This window comes from Rhinoderma darwinii, chromosome 4, assembly GCF_050947455.1.
Source record: "Rhinoderma darwinii isolate aRhiDar2 chromosome 4, aRhiDar2.hap1, whole genome shotgun sequence".
NCBI classification, from domain to species: domain Eukaryota; kingdom Metazoa; phylum Chordata; class Amphibia; order Anura; family Rhinodermatidae; genus Rhinoderma; species Rhinoderma darwinii.
The window spans coordinates 382,659,937-382,677,294 of NC_134690.1; positions in this window are offsets into that span (position 1 = coordinate 382,659,937).

The following is a 17,358-nucleotide window of genomic DNA, read 5'->3' on the forward strand; positions in this document are numbered from 1 at the left end:
AAATAAGATGACACCCCACAATAAAATAGTAACATAAAACATGTTACATTGTTTGTCATAATTTTCTTTTAATGCAAGATCATCTGGAAGTTGAGAACCAAAGTATCAGATTTTCTGGTCTATTCTGACCTAGATTGGAAGAACAGATCATTTTTATTAAAGGGGTTTTTCCACTGTTATTTCCTGTGGCGGGAATTTTATTTAAAAAAACCCTTGATAAATATATACTATGCTGTACACGATAAGGGATAAAGACCCATGGATTATGTTTCAAGACGTCAGTTAGCAATGCCAAAATACCGTTCAGCCATAATATTAAAACTACCTGCCTCATATTGTGTAGGGTCCCCTTGCGCCCCTCGAACAGCTCGCACCCATCCAGGCATGGACTCCACAAGACCTCTGAAGATGTCCTGTGGTATTTTGGTCCCAGACCCACAGATCAACGGAGACAAACGGAAACTATTTGCACCGGATCCGTCACAAATGAAATCAATAAGCATAATACAATAAGAAATAACCCCCCAAAAAAACAGAAGAATTAGAAAAAGAAAAAAAATCTAATAAAAAATAATAAAAAACATTATAATACCACTTTGCTTTACCCAACATAACCAAACAGACCTGAGTAGACATTATACGCATTATCCATTTTGTTGTATGCTCATAACCAATAGGACAATAATAAACCCATTTACATTGCTAGTTTAGGCCACTCATGTTGTTGGACACTTTGACAGTCACTATATTATGGTCTTATTCTGAAAATTTACCGATCCCGTCTTAAACCAATTCTGTATGGGACCTTGTTTTCTGCAGGACAAGATATTTTATTTAGGTGTCATATTAATTTATAACTTTTGTGACATTTATGTAGTAGAGTTCTATTTTCCATTTTTAATATAATTATTTCAGTACGTTTACAGAATTTTTAATTATTATTATTTTTTTAATCTATAATTCTAGTACATTATGTCTGTTCCTATTGATGTGGGTATAGATTGGCATACACGGCATATCTAGAGAAGGTCACTCATTTACAGCACTGAAGCCTCTGAATCACTGGCAGTATTGTAATTCTGCATATCTGAGCTCATGAGTTTTAGGCCGGGTTCCCACGTAGCGTAAAAGCTGCAGAATTTCCGCAATGGAATTCAGTGTGGAAATTCCGCAGCATTTACAGTAGCAGTAAAGTGGATGAGATTTAGAAAATTTCATGCCCAGACTGTTGAAAAAAAAACACAGCGTAAACGTTAATATATTGACATGCGGTGTGAAATTTAACTCCGCATCATATAAATGTATGCTGCGTTCAGTTGATTTTCTGTTGCGGGTTTTCCCCATTGAATTCAATGGGGTTGCAAAACCCGCAACAGAAAGCCAAGTGTTGCGACTTTTGTAATTATGCGGGAAAAATCGCAACGCCGGGAAAAAAAATCATACTTACACAGAACACTCCTTCTTCCTGCAGTCCGGCTTCTTGGGATGACGTTTCATCCCATGTGACCGCTGTAGCCAATCACAGGTTGCAGCATCTCATGGCCTGCAACGTCATCGTAGGAGGCCGGACTACACGCAGAGAAGGAGGATTAATTATCTATGTTTTTTTCAAGCGCTGCTTTCCACAGCGGGAATTCCGTCTGAAAAAACCCTACAATGTTTTCAGATGGAAGGTGCTGTGGGTTCCAGGTCGGATACGCTGCACAGTTTTTACGCAGTGTACTTAAAGAGGCTCTGTCACCAGATTTTGCAGCCCCTATCTGCTATTGCAGCAGATAGGCGCTGCAATGTAGATTACAGTAACGTTTTTATTTTTAAAAAACGAGCATTTTTGGCCAAGTTATGACCATTTTCGTATTTATGCAAATGAGGCTTGCAAAAGTACAACTGGGCGTGTTGAAAAGTAAAAGTACAACTGGGCGTGTATTATGTGCGTACATCGGGGCGTGTTTACTACTATTACTAGCTGGGCGTTGTGTATAGAAGTGTCATCCACTTCTCTTCACAACGCCCAGCTTCTGGCAGTGCAGCACTGTGACGTCACTCACAGGTCCTGCATCGTGTCGGCACCAGAGGCTACAGATGATTCTGCAGCAGCATCGGCGTTTGCAGGTAAGTCCATGTAGCTACTTACCTGCAAATGCTGATGCTGCTGCAGAATCAAGTGTAGCCTCTGGTGCCGATGTGTCCTCGCTCGTCTGACACGATGCAGGACCTGTGAGTGACGTCACAGTGCTGCACTGCCAGAAGCTGGGCGTTCTGAAGAGAAGTGGATGACAGTTCTATACACAACGCCCAGCTAGTAAAAGTAGTAAACACGCCCTGATGTACGCACATAATACACGCCCAGTTGTACTTTTACTTTTCAACACGCCCAGTTGTACTTTTGCAAGCCTCATTTGCATAAATACGAAAATGGTCATAACTTGGCCAAAAATGCTCGTTTTTAAAAAATAAAAACGTTACTGTAATCTACATTGCAGCGCCGATCTGCTGCAATAGCAGATAGGGGCTGCAAAATCTGGTGACAGAGCCTCTTTAACCCGTAGGAACCTGGCCTTAGTCTTTAGTCCCGTCAAACATGGGAGTATTTCCACTGATGCACACAACAAGCTCATAGACCGCTTACTGCTAATTCCTGAAGGTCTGTGGGAAGTTTTGTAGGAAGGCACTATTTATCTGAATTATATATGACATTTTATCTGGACACTGTATGTGCTGTTTATCTGGACACTGCATGCACCAATTATCTATTTTGTATATAATTTTTATCTATTTTTTATATTTTGATTTTTTATATAATTATTTATCTAGATACTGTAAGTACTGATTACTAAACATTCAACAAACTTCAGACATGTCATAGTGACATGTCAGAAGTTTTGATCGGTGGGATCTGAGCACTGAGACCTCCACCGATCGCTAGAACGAAGCGTCAGAAGCGCTTGGGTGAGCGCTTGTTTTCTGATCGGCTTTTCTTGGAAAGCCGCTGTAGCAGTGTATGGACTCAATAGAAAGTCTATGAGCCCGTACACCGCTAGATCGGCTTTCCAAAAAAAGCCGATCAAAAACAAAAGCGGCTCAGTGCTCACACGAGTGCTTCTTCCGCTTTGTTTTAGTGAATAGTGGGGATCTCAGTGCTCGGACCCCCACCAATCAAAACTTCTAACATGTCACTATGACATGTCAGAAGTATGTTGAAGGTTTAGTTACACTTTAAGGGTATGTTCACACGGCGGGGGTCCGTAACGGCTGAAATTACGGGGATGTTTCAGCCTGAAAACATCCCCGTAATTTCAGCCGTACCGGCATGTGCAGGCGCTTGAACGCCGCGTCAATTACGGCCGTAATTAGCGCTGCTATTCATTGGAGTCAATGAATAGCGGCTCCAATTACGGCCAAAGAAGTGACAGGTCACTTCTTTGACGCGGGCGTCTATTTACGCGCCGTCATTTGACAGCGGCGCGTAAATATACGCCTCGTGTGAACAGACAAACGTCTGCCCATTGCTTTCAATGGGCAGATGTTTGTCAGCGCTATTGAGGCGCTATTTTCGGGCGTAATTCGGGGCAAAAACGCCCGATTTACGTCCGTAAATAGGCCGTGTGAACATACCCTAAATGTGGTCAGAAACAAACAGCATTATAATTCCAGCTATTTTGTTGTTTTTTCCCCACTTGTGAGGGTACCAAACGGGTGTGTGTATTGTGATTTTATTCATAGGACTTTCTTTTGTAAACATTTTTGGAAAATAGGACTGTAGAAAAAAACTTTGATGATAGGGGCCTACTGTGCCCTTTTGTTGAGATGCCAATCCAAATTTCAGTAAGGAAAGGAGAAAAACGACTCAAAATCAGTGATGTACGTTAAAGAGACTCTGTCACCACATTATAAGTGCCCTGTCTCCTATATAAGGAGATGGGCGCTGTAATGTAGGTGACAGTAATTCTTTTTATTTAAAAAACTATCTTTTTTCACAACGTTAGGAGCGATTTTGGTTTATGCTAATGAGCTTTCTTAATGCCCAAGTGGGCGTACTTTTACTTTCGACCAAGTGGGCGTTGTACAGAGGAGTGCATGACGCTGACCAATCAGCATCATGTACTCCTCTCCATTCATTTACACTGCACTAGCGATATAGATATATCACTATGTGCAGCTACATACACAAACCCTAACATTACTAGTGTCCTGATAATGAATACACATGACCATCCAGCCTGGACGTCATGTGTACTCAGAATCCTGACACTTCTGACTCTTTTTTTGTGAGATTCCGGCAAGTGAAACCAAATCTCGTTTAGCTCCGTAATCTCGCGAGATTTGGTTTCACTTGCCGGAATCTCACAAAAAAACTATCCAAATTGTGGTGCAGTTTTTCAGCCAGAATGTCGGTTGCGGAAAACTGCACATGAAAAAAAAAAGTTTCCTACTTACCCCCTGACATCCTGCATCCTGGCCTCCAGATATGACGTTTCATCCCATGCGACAGCTGCAATCTGTGGTTGCTTAAAGAGGCTCTGTCACCAAATTTTGCAACCCCTATCTGCTATTGCAGCAGATCGGCGCTGCAATGTAGATTACGGTAACGTTTTTATTTTTAAAAAACGAGCATTTTTGGCCAAGTTATGACCATTTTTGTATTTATGCAAATGAGGCTTGCTAAAGTACAACTGGGCGTGTATTATGTGCGTACATCGGGGCGTTTTTACTTCTTGTACTAGCTGGGCGTTAGGAATGGGAGTGTATGATGCTGACGAATCAGCATCATCCACTTCTGTTCGTTAACACCCAGCTTCTGGCAGTTCAGACACACAGCGTGTTCTCGAGAGATCACGCTGTGTCGTCACTCACTTCCTGCCCCAGGTCCTGCATCGTGTCGGCCACATCGGCACCAGAGGCTATAGTTGATTCTGCAGCAGCATCAGCGTTTGCAGGTAAGTAGCTACATCGATTTACCTGCAAACGCCGATGCTGCTGCAGAATCATCTGTAGCCTCTGGTGCCGATGTGTCCTCGCTCGTCTGACACGATGCAGGACCTGGGGCAGGAAGTGAGTGACGTCACAGCGTGATCTCTCGAGAACACGCTGTGTCTGCACTGCCAGAAGCTGGGCGTTCTGAAGAGAAGTGGATGATACTTCTCGTCAGAACGCCCAGCTAGTAAAAGAAGTAAAAACGCCCAGATGTACGCACATAATACACGCCCAGTTGGACTTTTACTTTAAACACGCCCAGTTGGACTTTAGCAAGCCTCATTTGCATAAATACAAAAATGGTCATAACTTGGCCAAAAATGCTCGTTTTTTAAAAATAAAAAACGTTACTGTAATCTACATTGCAGCGCCGATCTGCTGCAATAGCAGATAGGGGTTGCAAAATCTGGTGACAGAGCCTCTTTAAAAAGAGTTTCTGCCCTGTCCAGTAGCTGCACTGCTACAACCCATTGAGCACACACCAAAATAAATTCATACCACACCTTAAAGGGAAGGGGTCATTAATTATTATTATTTATCATATTGCTTTTAATGTAATATTTTCAAAAATTTTATTTCATTGTGTTCTCATGTTTTACTTTTTTATGTTTTCTGACTTTTACTACCCTATGGGGGCTGCCATTTTTTTTTCATCTCTGTATGTGTCGATTAACGACACAAACAGAGATGGAATACGGCACATACAACCCCATAGAGAATGTGAACGGGAGCCGAAATCCGGCGCTATTTTCATGTGGACCGGAAGCCGCTGCCGGACAGTAAGATGACGACTTCCGGCCGCGGCTTCCGGCCATATGTTCAACGAAGCGAGGCGCAAGGCAGAGAAGCGTAGACCAGCGGAGGCGCAAGGCAGGTGCAGGTAATTTATGTTTGTATGTATTATGTTCGTGTGTATTATGTTCATGTATTACTGTCTGCTGAGCCCTGTATCTAATCCTCCTACACTGTGCAGTCGCTCAGAAAATGGCGGCACACAGTGTAGGAGGTTTGAAGACATTCAAACCCTTCCTTCTCCTGGCACCAGGGGGGATTGTGTGAGGAGAGTGTGTCCACCCCAAATTTGCAGCATACATCAATGAGGTTGATTTACCACAGTGACCATGCTGCAATTTTGGGAACTGCTCCCTCTAGTGGCCAGCGCATGGAAATGTTATAAATTAGAATCTAATTTAGAATATTTCCTGACTTGTGAAAAAAATAATAATACAGTGATGTCACAGTACAGAGATAATAAACACAGTGATGTCACAGTACTGAGATAATAAACACAGTGATGTCACAGTACAGGAATAATAAACCACAGTGATGTCACAGTACAGAGATAATAAACACAGTGATGTCACAGTACAGGAATAATAAACCACAGTGATGTCACAGTACAGAGATAATAAACACAGTGATGTCACAGTACAGAGATAATAAACACAGTGATGTCACAGTACAGAGATAATAAACACAGTGATGTCACAGTACAGAGATAATAAACACAGTGATGTCACAGTACAGAGATAATAAACACAGTGATGTCACAGTACAGGAATAATAAACACAGTGATGTCACAGTACAGAGATAATAAACACAGTGATGTCACAGTACAGAGATAATAAACACAGTGATGTCACAGTACAGAGATAATAAACACAGTGATGTCACAGTACAGGAATAATAAACCACAGTGAGGTCACAGTACAGAGATAATAAACACAGTGATGTCACAGTACAGAGATAATAAACACAGTGGGAGACGAGACCTCGCCCGCGCCAAGTCATAGTCAAGTACTTAGACTATTCAGACAGAATGGCAGTGCTGAAGGCCTTTAACCCCTTCGCGCTCAGCGACGTAATAATCCGTCGCGCTAACTGTATCGTTAGCGCTCAGCGACGGATTATTACGTCGCGGGGATAACGGCCATTTCGGCCGTCCTCCCGACACATACAGGAGCTGTGACAGCTGCTGTCTTGTTCAGCAGCTGTCACAGCTCCTACAGCGGGGACCGATCGCTGTGTCCCCGCTGATTAACCCCTTAAAAGCCGTGTTCAATAGTGATCACGGCTTTTTAGGGGTTAAGCTACAATCGCCAGCCTGCTACGCGATAGCGGCTGGCGATGGTGGCTATGGCAACCGGACACCAAACAATGGCGTCCGGCTCTGCCATCGACGGAAGCCTAGTGGGTCCTGACAACGTCAGGACCCACTATGCTTGCTGTCAGTGAGTAGCTGACAGTTCTAATACACTGCACTACGCATGTAGTGCAGTGTATTAGAATAGCGATCAGGGCCTCCTGCCCTCAAGTCCCCTAATGGGACAAAGTAATAAAGTTAAAAAAAAGTTAAAAAAAGATGTGTAAAAATAAGAAAATAAAAGTTTTAAAAGTATTAAAAGTAAAAATCCCCCCTTTTCCCTTATCAGTCCTTTATTATTAATAAAAATATATAAACAAACAAATAAACTATACATAATTGGTATCGCCGCGTCCGTAACGGCCTGAACTACAAAATTATTTCGTTATTTATCACGCGCGGTGAACGCCGTAAAAGAAAATAATAATAAACCGTACCACAATAACAATTGTTTGGTCACTTCACCTCCCAAAAAATGGAATAAAAAGAGATCAAAAAGTCGCATGTCCCTAAAAATGGTACTGATGGAAAATACAGTTCGTTACGCAAAAAATAAGTCCTCGCACGGCTTTATTGATTGAAAAATAAAAACGTTATGGCTCTTAGAATAAGGAACACAAAAAGTGAATGATTGTTTACAAAACGTATTTTATTGTGCAAACGCCATAAGACATAAAAAAAACCTATAAACATCTGCTATCGCCGTAATCGTATCGCCCCGCAGAATAAAGTGAATGTGTCATTTATAGCGCACGGTGCACGCTGTAAAAAAAATAGATTAAAAAAACAATAGTAGGATTGCTGTTTTTTAGTCACCACGCCACCTAAAAATAGAATAAAAACTGATCAAAAAGCCGCATGCACCCCAAGAAAACTACAATGAATTCCTCAAGGGGTCTAGTTTTCAAAATGGGGTCACTTTTGGGGGGTTTCCACTGTTTTGGCACCACAAGACCTCTTCAAAGCGGACATGGTGCCTAATAAAAAGGATGCCTCAAAATCCACTAGGCGCTCCTTTGCTTCGGAGGCCGGTGCTTCAGTCCATTACCGCCCGAGGGCCACATGTGGGATATTTCTCAAAACTGCAGAATCTGGGCGATACGTATTAAGTTGCGTTTCTCTGGTAAAACCTTTTGTGTTATAAAAAAAATGGTATAAAGAGGACTTTCTGACAAAAATTTTTTTTTTATTTCACCTCTACTTTGCTCTAAATTCCTGTGAAACACCTAAAGGGTTCATAAACTTTCTAAATGCTGTTGTGAATACTTTGAGGGGTCTAGTTTCTAAAATGGGGTGTTTGATAGGGGTTTCTAATATATAGGTCCATCAAAGCAACTTCAGAACTTAACTGTAACCTAAAAAAAAATAAAAAATCAGGCAATACTTGGCTTCTTACATCATACTGATAATGAGCCGTGCCCACCCCGAGATAACCCCAGTTTTGACCGTTTGTATAAACGGAGACCCCTATTAGACCGTTTCAGTGCCCGGTTTTCCCAAGCATACACCCCCAAGAAGTGTATTTCTATTAATGAGTCCTTGGTGGATTTTAAAGGGAGGGTTCAATTCCGCGAGTACCTGCCGGGTAAGAGGGCAAGGTATGGCGTGAAGATGTATGAGCTGTGCGAGAGTGCATCAGGGTATACATACAGGTTTAGGATATATGAAGGGAAGGACACCAGTGCTCAGCCCCCAGAATGCCCCCCTTACTGGGAGTTAATGCAAAAATTGTGTGGGATTTGGTACACCCACTGCTGGACCAGGGTTACCACCTCTACCTGGATAATTTTTATACCGGCGTCCCACTCTTCAACTGCCTCGCTTCCAGTCCTGTGGCATGCGGCACTGCTAGAAGAAATCTGAGAGGCCTCCCTAAGACTCTGCAGGGCAAACAAGAAGGGGTGAGCGCAGGGCACATTCTAGCAGCAACATATTGTGTGTCAAGTACAAGGACAAGAGAGATGTCACACCAGTACCCATGTACCTGTACGAGGTACCAGACTGCATCCTGTACTACAATAGGTACATGGGAGGGGTGGACTTGTCAGATCAAGTCCCGAAGCCCTACAGCGCCATGCGGTGTGGTATAAGAAGCTGGCCGGGCACATCATACAGATGGCATTGTACAATGTGTACGTGCTACGTCGATGTACAGGCCAGAGGGGAACTTTCCTGGAATTTCAAGAGGTGATTATCAAGAACCTAATCTTTAGGGACCAGGAACGGGGGGACACCCAGTACTTCTGGAAGCGAGGCCACACGCATCGTACCAGGGCAACACTTTCCAGGAGAAGTTCCCCAAACTGGCAAGAAGGGAAAAAGTCAAAAGAGGTGCAAAGTCTGCTATAAGAGGGGTATAAGGGAGGACACAATATATCAATGTAACGCGTGTCCCGAAAAACCAAAGCTCTGTATGAAAGAGTGTTTTAACATTTATCATACATCCCTTGTTTTATAATTTACCCCAATTCTACTTACCCTGATGCACTCCGCACAGCTTATCCCCCCTTATCTTTCCCTTCTGAGCCCTGCTGTGTGCCCAAGCAGCTGATAACAGCCACATTGAGGGTATAGCCATACCCGGGAGAACCCACATTACAGTTTATGGGGTGTATCTCTCCGGTCAAAATGCTCACTACACCTCTAGATGAATGCCTTAAGGGTGTAGTTTTTAAAACGGGGTGACTTCTTGCGGGTTTCAACTGTACTGGGGCTTCTGCACACATGACTTTGCACGAGAAAATCCCCAGTAGGCCAAATGGTGGTCCTTTCGTTCTGAGCCCTCCCATGGGCCCAAACGGCAGTTTATCACCACAAATGGGGTATTGCTGCACTCAGGACAAATTGCGCAACAGAATGGGGTATTTTATTTCTTGTGAAAATAAGAAATTTTCAGCCAAAACTACATATTATTGGAAAAAATTAATTTTGTTTTAATTCCAAGCCCAATTCAAATAAGTTCTGTGAAAAAACTATGGGGTCAAAATGGTCACAACACCCATAAATGAATTCCTTGAGGGGTGTAGTTTCCAAAATGGGGTCACTTCTGGTGGGTTTCCATTGCTTTGATACCTATGGGGCTCTGCAAATGCGACATGGCACCCGAAAACCAAACCAGCAAAATCTGTACTCCAACAAACACATAGCGCTCCTTTCCTTCTGAGCCCTCCCATGGGCCCAAACAGCAGTTTATCGTCACAAATGGGGTATTGCCGCACTCAGGACAAATTGGGCAACAAAATGTAGTATTTTATTTATGGAGACAATAAGAATTTTTGAGCTAAAACGACATATTATTGGAAAAAATATTATTTTTTTTAATTCCCAGCCCAATTCAAATAAGTTCTGTGAAGAAACTATGGGGTCTAAATGGTCACAACACCCATAAATGAATTCCTTGAGGGATGTAGTTTCCAAAATGGGGTCAGTTCTAGTGGGTTTCCATTGCTTTGATACCTCTGGGGCTCTGCAAATGCGAGATGGCACCCGAAAACCAAACCAGCAAAATCTGCACTCCAAAGAACACACAGCGCTACTTCACTTCTGAGGCCTCCCATGGGCCCAAACTGCAGTTTATCGCCACAAATGGGGTATTGCTGCACTCAGGAGAAATTGGGCAACAAAATGGGGTATTTTGTTCCCTGTGAAAATAATACATTTTGATCACAAATGACATCTTATTGGAAAAAATGACATTTTTTTAATTTCACAGCCCAATTCAAATAGGTGCTGTGAAAAAACTGTGCAGTCAAAATTGTAACAACAACCATATTTGAATTCCTTGAGGGGTGTAGTTTCCAAAATGGGGTCACTTCTGTGGGTTTCCATTGCTTTGATACCTCTGGGGCTCTGCAAATGCAACATGGCACCCGAAAACCAATCCAGCAAAATCTGAACTCCAACAAACACATAGCGCTCCTTTCATTCTGAGCCCTCCCATGGGCCCAAACGGCAGTTTATCACCACAAATGGGGTATTGCCGCACTAAGGACAAATTGGGCAACAAAATGGGGTATTTTGTTCCCTGTGAAAATAATACATTTTGATCACAAATGACATCTTATTGGAAAAAATGACATTTTTTTAATTTCACAGCCCAATTCAAATAGGTGCTGTGAAAAAACTGTGCGGTCAAAATGGTAACAACAACCATAAATGAATTCCTTGAGGGGTGTAGTTTCCAAAATGGGGTCACTATTCTGGGATTCCTACTGTTTTGGCACCTCAACACCTCTTCAAACCTGGCATGCTGCCTAAAATATATTCTAATAAAAAAAGAGGACTCAAAATGCACTAGGTGCTTCTTTGCTTCTAGGGCTTGTGTTTTAGTCCACGAGCGCAGTAGAGCCACATGTGGGACATTTCTAAAAACTGCAGAATCTGGACAATACATATTTAGTAGTGTTTCTCTGGTAAAATCTTCTGTGTTACAGAAAAAAAATGAATAAAATTGAAATTCAGCAAGAAAAATGAAATTTGCAAATTTCACCTCCACTTTGCTTTAATTCTTGTGAAATGCCTGAAGGGTTAAAAAACTTTCTAAATGCTGTTTTGAATACTTTGAGGGGTCTAGTTTTTAAAATGGGGTGTTTTATCAGGGTTTGTAATACATAGGCCCCTCAAAGCCTCTTCAGAACTCAAGAGGTACCTTAAAAAAAAGGATTTTGAAATTTTCTTAAAAATATGAGAAATTGCTGTTTAGGTTCTAAGCCTTGTAACGTCCAAGAAAAATAAAAGAATGTTCAAAAAACGATGCCAATCTAAAGTAGACATATGGGAAATGTGAACTAGTAACTATTTTGGGTGGTATAACCGTCTGTTTTACAAGCAGATGCATTAAAATTCTGAAAAATGCTATTTTTTCCAAATTTTCACTAAATTTTGCAATTTTTCACCAATAAACACTGAATATATCGACCAAATTTTACCACGAACATGAAGCCCAATGTGTCACGAGAAAACAATCTCAGAATCGCTTTGATAGGTTTAAGCATTCCGACGTTATTACCACATAAAGTGAAATATGTCAGATTTGAAAAATGGGCTCTGAGCCTTAAGGCCAAAACTAGGCTGCGTCCTTAAGGGGTTAAAAGTAGACGCGATGTTCTGGATTATAAAGGACACCGCATTTTGATTTTTGGCGACTTCTCAGCGGAAGTCACGAAAAGGCGTCGAGCATTTTCACAAGTCTGCTCGGCATTATACAAACGCCATGTCAAGTTTGCATTATTGTACCCGGCAGTTCTCAAGGTCGCGAATACGGATGGATCCTATGATACCTTTTCTACACCGGAAGCGGCGGATGCCATTTTGAAATCCTTACCGCCTGATCGCCCTTCTCCTACGCATAAGCCAATAGGTGAACCACGAGAATTATCCAAGGAGGACAGATCTTCATCAGATGGCTTTTCTTTCTCAGCTCCTAAACCGCAGAGGAACAGGAATCTTCAGCAAAGTCACACTTGATGAACTCCCATATCCAGAGGCTCAGTAATGCAGGAGTACTCGCGTCTCCTATGAGATATATCCTTTCACACATATGGGAATATATTGCTCAGTGCTTTTAGATATTTGTACTTGAAATATATGCATTGTTTCCTGATCGCTTTGCACAACTAGATGATGTATGCAAGATAGACCACCCTTTGTTTATATCTTTCGTGCTCGATCCTATAATGATATGACCAGTCCAGCACCATTCGTTACGGTGAAGTTAAGATAAGAAGTGCTATTACATGTGGGAAAAAAGTGAAGTCGCATGTCACATATACGTGGATGTTGCATTGGTACAGCAAGGACCATGGTGTGATAGTTATCTGTTGTTGGTTATGTATTTGGGTTTGCAGGCGGGGTTGGGAAGGGGAGGGGGGCAGTTAGACATCCACATTGATAAACTAACTATATCATCCGTTTATGAGAATCGTTTCATGGAACGTTAAGGGACTCAGGTCACCCCATAAGCGCATGATGGTACTACGCCATCTCAAAAGGCTAAAGACCGACATTGCGCTACTGCAAGAAACTCATCTAACGGAGTTAGACTACCACCGTATGCAAAAACTGTGGGTGGGCCAGGTGTACGGATCCCCCGCCCAGCACTCTAAGGCGGGAGTTCTGATACTCCTTGGTAAGAACCTCCCCTATTCAGTCACGGGCTCTACAGCTGATTCAGCAGGGAGATGGGTGAATATACACCTCACGGGTTCAGAAGATTCCATTAGCATATATAATGTATATGGGCCTAATGTACGTAGTCCTCACTTTTTCAAGACGCTAAACGGAGTTATGGCAGTTGATACGACACCCTCCAAACTTCTGGGGGGAGACTTGAATGTAGTCTTACAACCTGCGGAGGATAGGAGTAATCCCCATAAACCGTTTCTTCACAAGGATCTAGATAGAGAAACTGTCTTACACACATTCCTTTCAGACACGGGTTTACATGATCCCTGGCGTCTGCATCATCCTGATGGCAGAGAATACTCGCATTATTCACATGCCCAACAATCATGGTCACGCATCGATTACACTTTGGTGTCGACGCCGCTCCTTCAGCGGGTGCACCAGAGTGTCATCGAACCCATGGTTATATCAGATCATTCTCCGGTAGTGCTAGAAATACATGATTGCTTTCCGAAGGGCTCGGACATCCTGTGGCGCTTCCCCAGTAACTTGGCATCTGATGAATCGTTCCAATCTTTACTTAAAGGTTGGTGGTTGGATTTTGAGGATACCAATGGAGCTCACTCACAGGATCCCCAGCTATTCTGGGACACCTCCAAAGCAGTCATGAGAGGGCAACTAATAGCGTATGTTACAAAACTTAAAAACCAGACTAAATTGAAAATTGAGGAGTATGGCCTGGCTTTAAGGCAGACTTACACACGTTTCCAAGCAATGCCAACACCCTCAAACAAAGAAGAATGGCAGAAAGCAAAGGGGGAATATTAATTGTGGTTAGATAAAGGGGAAAAGATGAAACGGTCCGCTTTTGAAGCGAAGCTGTTTCGATACGGAAACAAGGCGGGGAGGTTGTTGGCACGTCTGTCCAAACCTTTGGGACCACAATTCCATATTACCACATTGAAGGATAAATGGGGAACTTTGCAGTCACACCCTAAACAAGTTAATTCCATCTTAAAGCAATTTTATGAGGATTTGTATACAAAAAGAACATATACTCCCACCTCGCTCCCTACGGTCTTAGACTCCCTACAACTTCCCAAACTTACAGAGGAGGAACGGACATTCCTGAATTCTCCAATTACAGAAGTAGAGTTGAAATCCTGTATAAATTCAATGAAAATGCAGAAAGCCCCAGGCCCCGACGGATACGCCAGTGAATACTTCAAGGTTCTGAGGGATCAAATCACCCCGTGTTTACTTCAATTATATAATGGATATTTATCAGGACAAACCATTCCGGCAGCCTCCAATGTCGCATACATAAAGGTCCTCCCTAAGCCAGGAAAGGACCCAAAATTAGCTTCCTCATACCGCCCGATTTCCTTAATCAACTCGGACTTAAAACTAATATCTAAACTTATGGCAGATAGATTAGCCACTATATTACCTAGAATAATTTCACCAAGCCAAGTCGGCTTTGTAAAAGGCCGCTCCGCGGTATCCAATATCAGGAAAATACTAACTGTACTAGATGATGTTAAAGTTAATCCGTCTGCTCACCCAAACCCAGCTATCCTTACTATAGATGCTGAAAAAGCATTCGATATGGTTGATTGGGATTGGTTGGGAGGTACAATGGACTCTATGGGTATTTCAGGACCCTTTCGATCTTTTATTGGAGCCTTATACTCGGCCCCCTCCGCAAAAGTATACACTCCAGGATTTCTTTCTTCCACCATCCCATTATATAGAGGGACACGTCAAGGCTGCCCTCTCTCCCCCCTCCTTTTTAATCTCGCATTGGAACCCTTTATTCGCACAATGGAGGCTGACGAAAGTGTAAAGGGGATCAGGGTGGGCACGGAAACAATTAAGGCAACATACTTTGCAGATGATGTCTTGATATTCCTATCAGACCCGCATCACGATCTTCCCCACGTCTTTGAGCTTATTAAAAAATTTGAGAGCCACTCCGGCTTTAAAGTAAATGTCACAAAATGTGAATTACTACACTTGACCAGTAACGGCGCAGCACACTTTAAACCTTCTTTGAGTATACCGGTTACTATAGCTAGGTCCTCCATTAAATACCTAGGGATAAACATAGGTCGCACACCGGACACAATATATAACCTCAATTATCCGGCGGTTATAAATAAAATTAAACAAGACCTTCAACGATGGCAGCATCTGCCTCTCTCCTTCATGGGGAGATGCCATCTTTTGAAAATGGTAAGCTTCCCGAGATTGCTTTATTCCCTACAGACAATTCCTCTTCTATTAAAACACACTGATATCAAGACATTAAATTCCATGTTCTTCGTCTACATATGGAATAAGAAACGCCCGAGAATAGCCTTAAAGAAACTTATGACACGCAAAGAAGGTGGGGGTGTCAATATCCCGGATCTTCGTAGCTATAATTTGGCATGTTTGGCTCGTCATGGCCTTGACTGGCTACAAGGGTCAAACTTTTATTCTAATTACGCACTTGAGGAGGGGGTGGTGGCTCCACTACATTTGTCATCGCTAATACAGGTCTCAATTGGGAACATACCACCAGAAATCAAACATCGTATATTATTTAGGGATACCATTATGGCTTGGAAATCTATTAGAGCACTTTTTGGCCTCCCTCAACACGTTTCTAAGCATATGCATTTATGGGGGCATCCGGAGTTTCCACAGGGGAGGGAGAACCCGCATTTCAGGGAAATTAAATCGTTGGGGATCTTCAAGCTTAATCATCTCTTGCACTCTACTGAAAATAGATATATGACATTTCAAGAGTTGCAAGCTGTAAACAACCTTTCCACAAGGCATCACCTAGCCTATTGCCAAATAATGTCCTTTTTAAGGTCAAAACTGCATAATATAGCCCCAGAATGCCCTAAGAACTTCTTGGATGACTTGATAGTGTCTCCCCCATCTAAATCCTCTTTATCTTTTTTGTACAGTACACTGAGAGAATCACTCGATAAAGCTACCACTGCCACAATGTTTAAAATGTGGAGTAGAGAGCTTATCCAGCAAGATCTTACCCAGCAGATTTTGGGAGGGTGGGCAAAGGTGCGTAAAGCAGTTGTCTGTGAAAGATGGAGGGAGACGCATTTTAAGTTCATCCACAGGGCCATTTACGGTTTTGATATTCCCCCACACCCTAACTGTCCGGATAGACAAATAGCGTGCCCACGATGCCATGCACCCAAAACAAATTTATTTCATGGTTTGTGGACTTGCCCCAAATTATTTACATATTGGAACGAGATTTCTGGGATAATCAGGGATACATGGGGGAAGGCGGTCGCGGTGGAGCCATTACCTCTTTTATTTCATGCCTTTCCTGATACTCAACATATTCCTGACGCACTTCATGCCTTTATTCTGGTAGCCAAGAGGTCCTTGCTCGCCCTCTGGCTTAAACCACAGCTACCGTCAGGCCTAGAGGTAATTTCTCAGTTGAAAAAATATGTATATATGGATCGGCTAGATATTGAAGGAACAGCGGAATCTGGATCATCAAAATTTTTTAAGAAATGGAAAGTTTTTATATGTAAACATTTCCATACCGACGAAATAAAGGATCTGATGACACCGTTCTATTATACCTCATGGTACCTGACGAGAGATGTGGCAGGAATATTAGGAGTGCTGAAAAGGTGATTCAGTTAGGCGCTAGGGAGTGATAGGGACCCACCTTCCTGTTCAGGTACGGTTCGGTTACATGAACATTCTACAATTTAATATTAGAAACATACATATATAGGATGTCAGGGGGGAGGGGGGAGTTTCAAGGGGTTAAAGGTTGATAACAATGTTAGCTAAGCATGATTTTTGTCAAATTCGTCTGCCAGTTCTGTACAATTTTGTATTGACGATCAGTTGAATAACTCACATGTAATGTCCAATGCAATGTCATGCATCTGTTTCTGTTTATTACTGTTGAAAAAATTCAATAAAAATTGTTTTATAAAAAAAATAAACACAGTGATGTCAAAGTAGAGAGATAACACAGTGATGTCAAAGAACATGTTTAAACCCTTAAAGGAACAGTGTCACCCAAATTTTTTTTTTAATATGTTAAAGATGTTAGTGCTTTATTAAAAACGTTTGG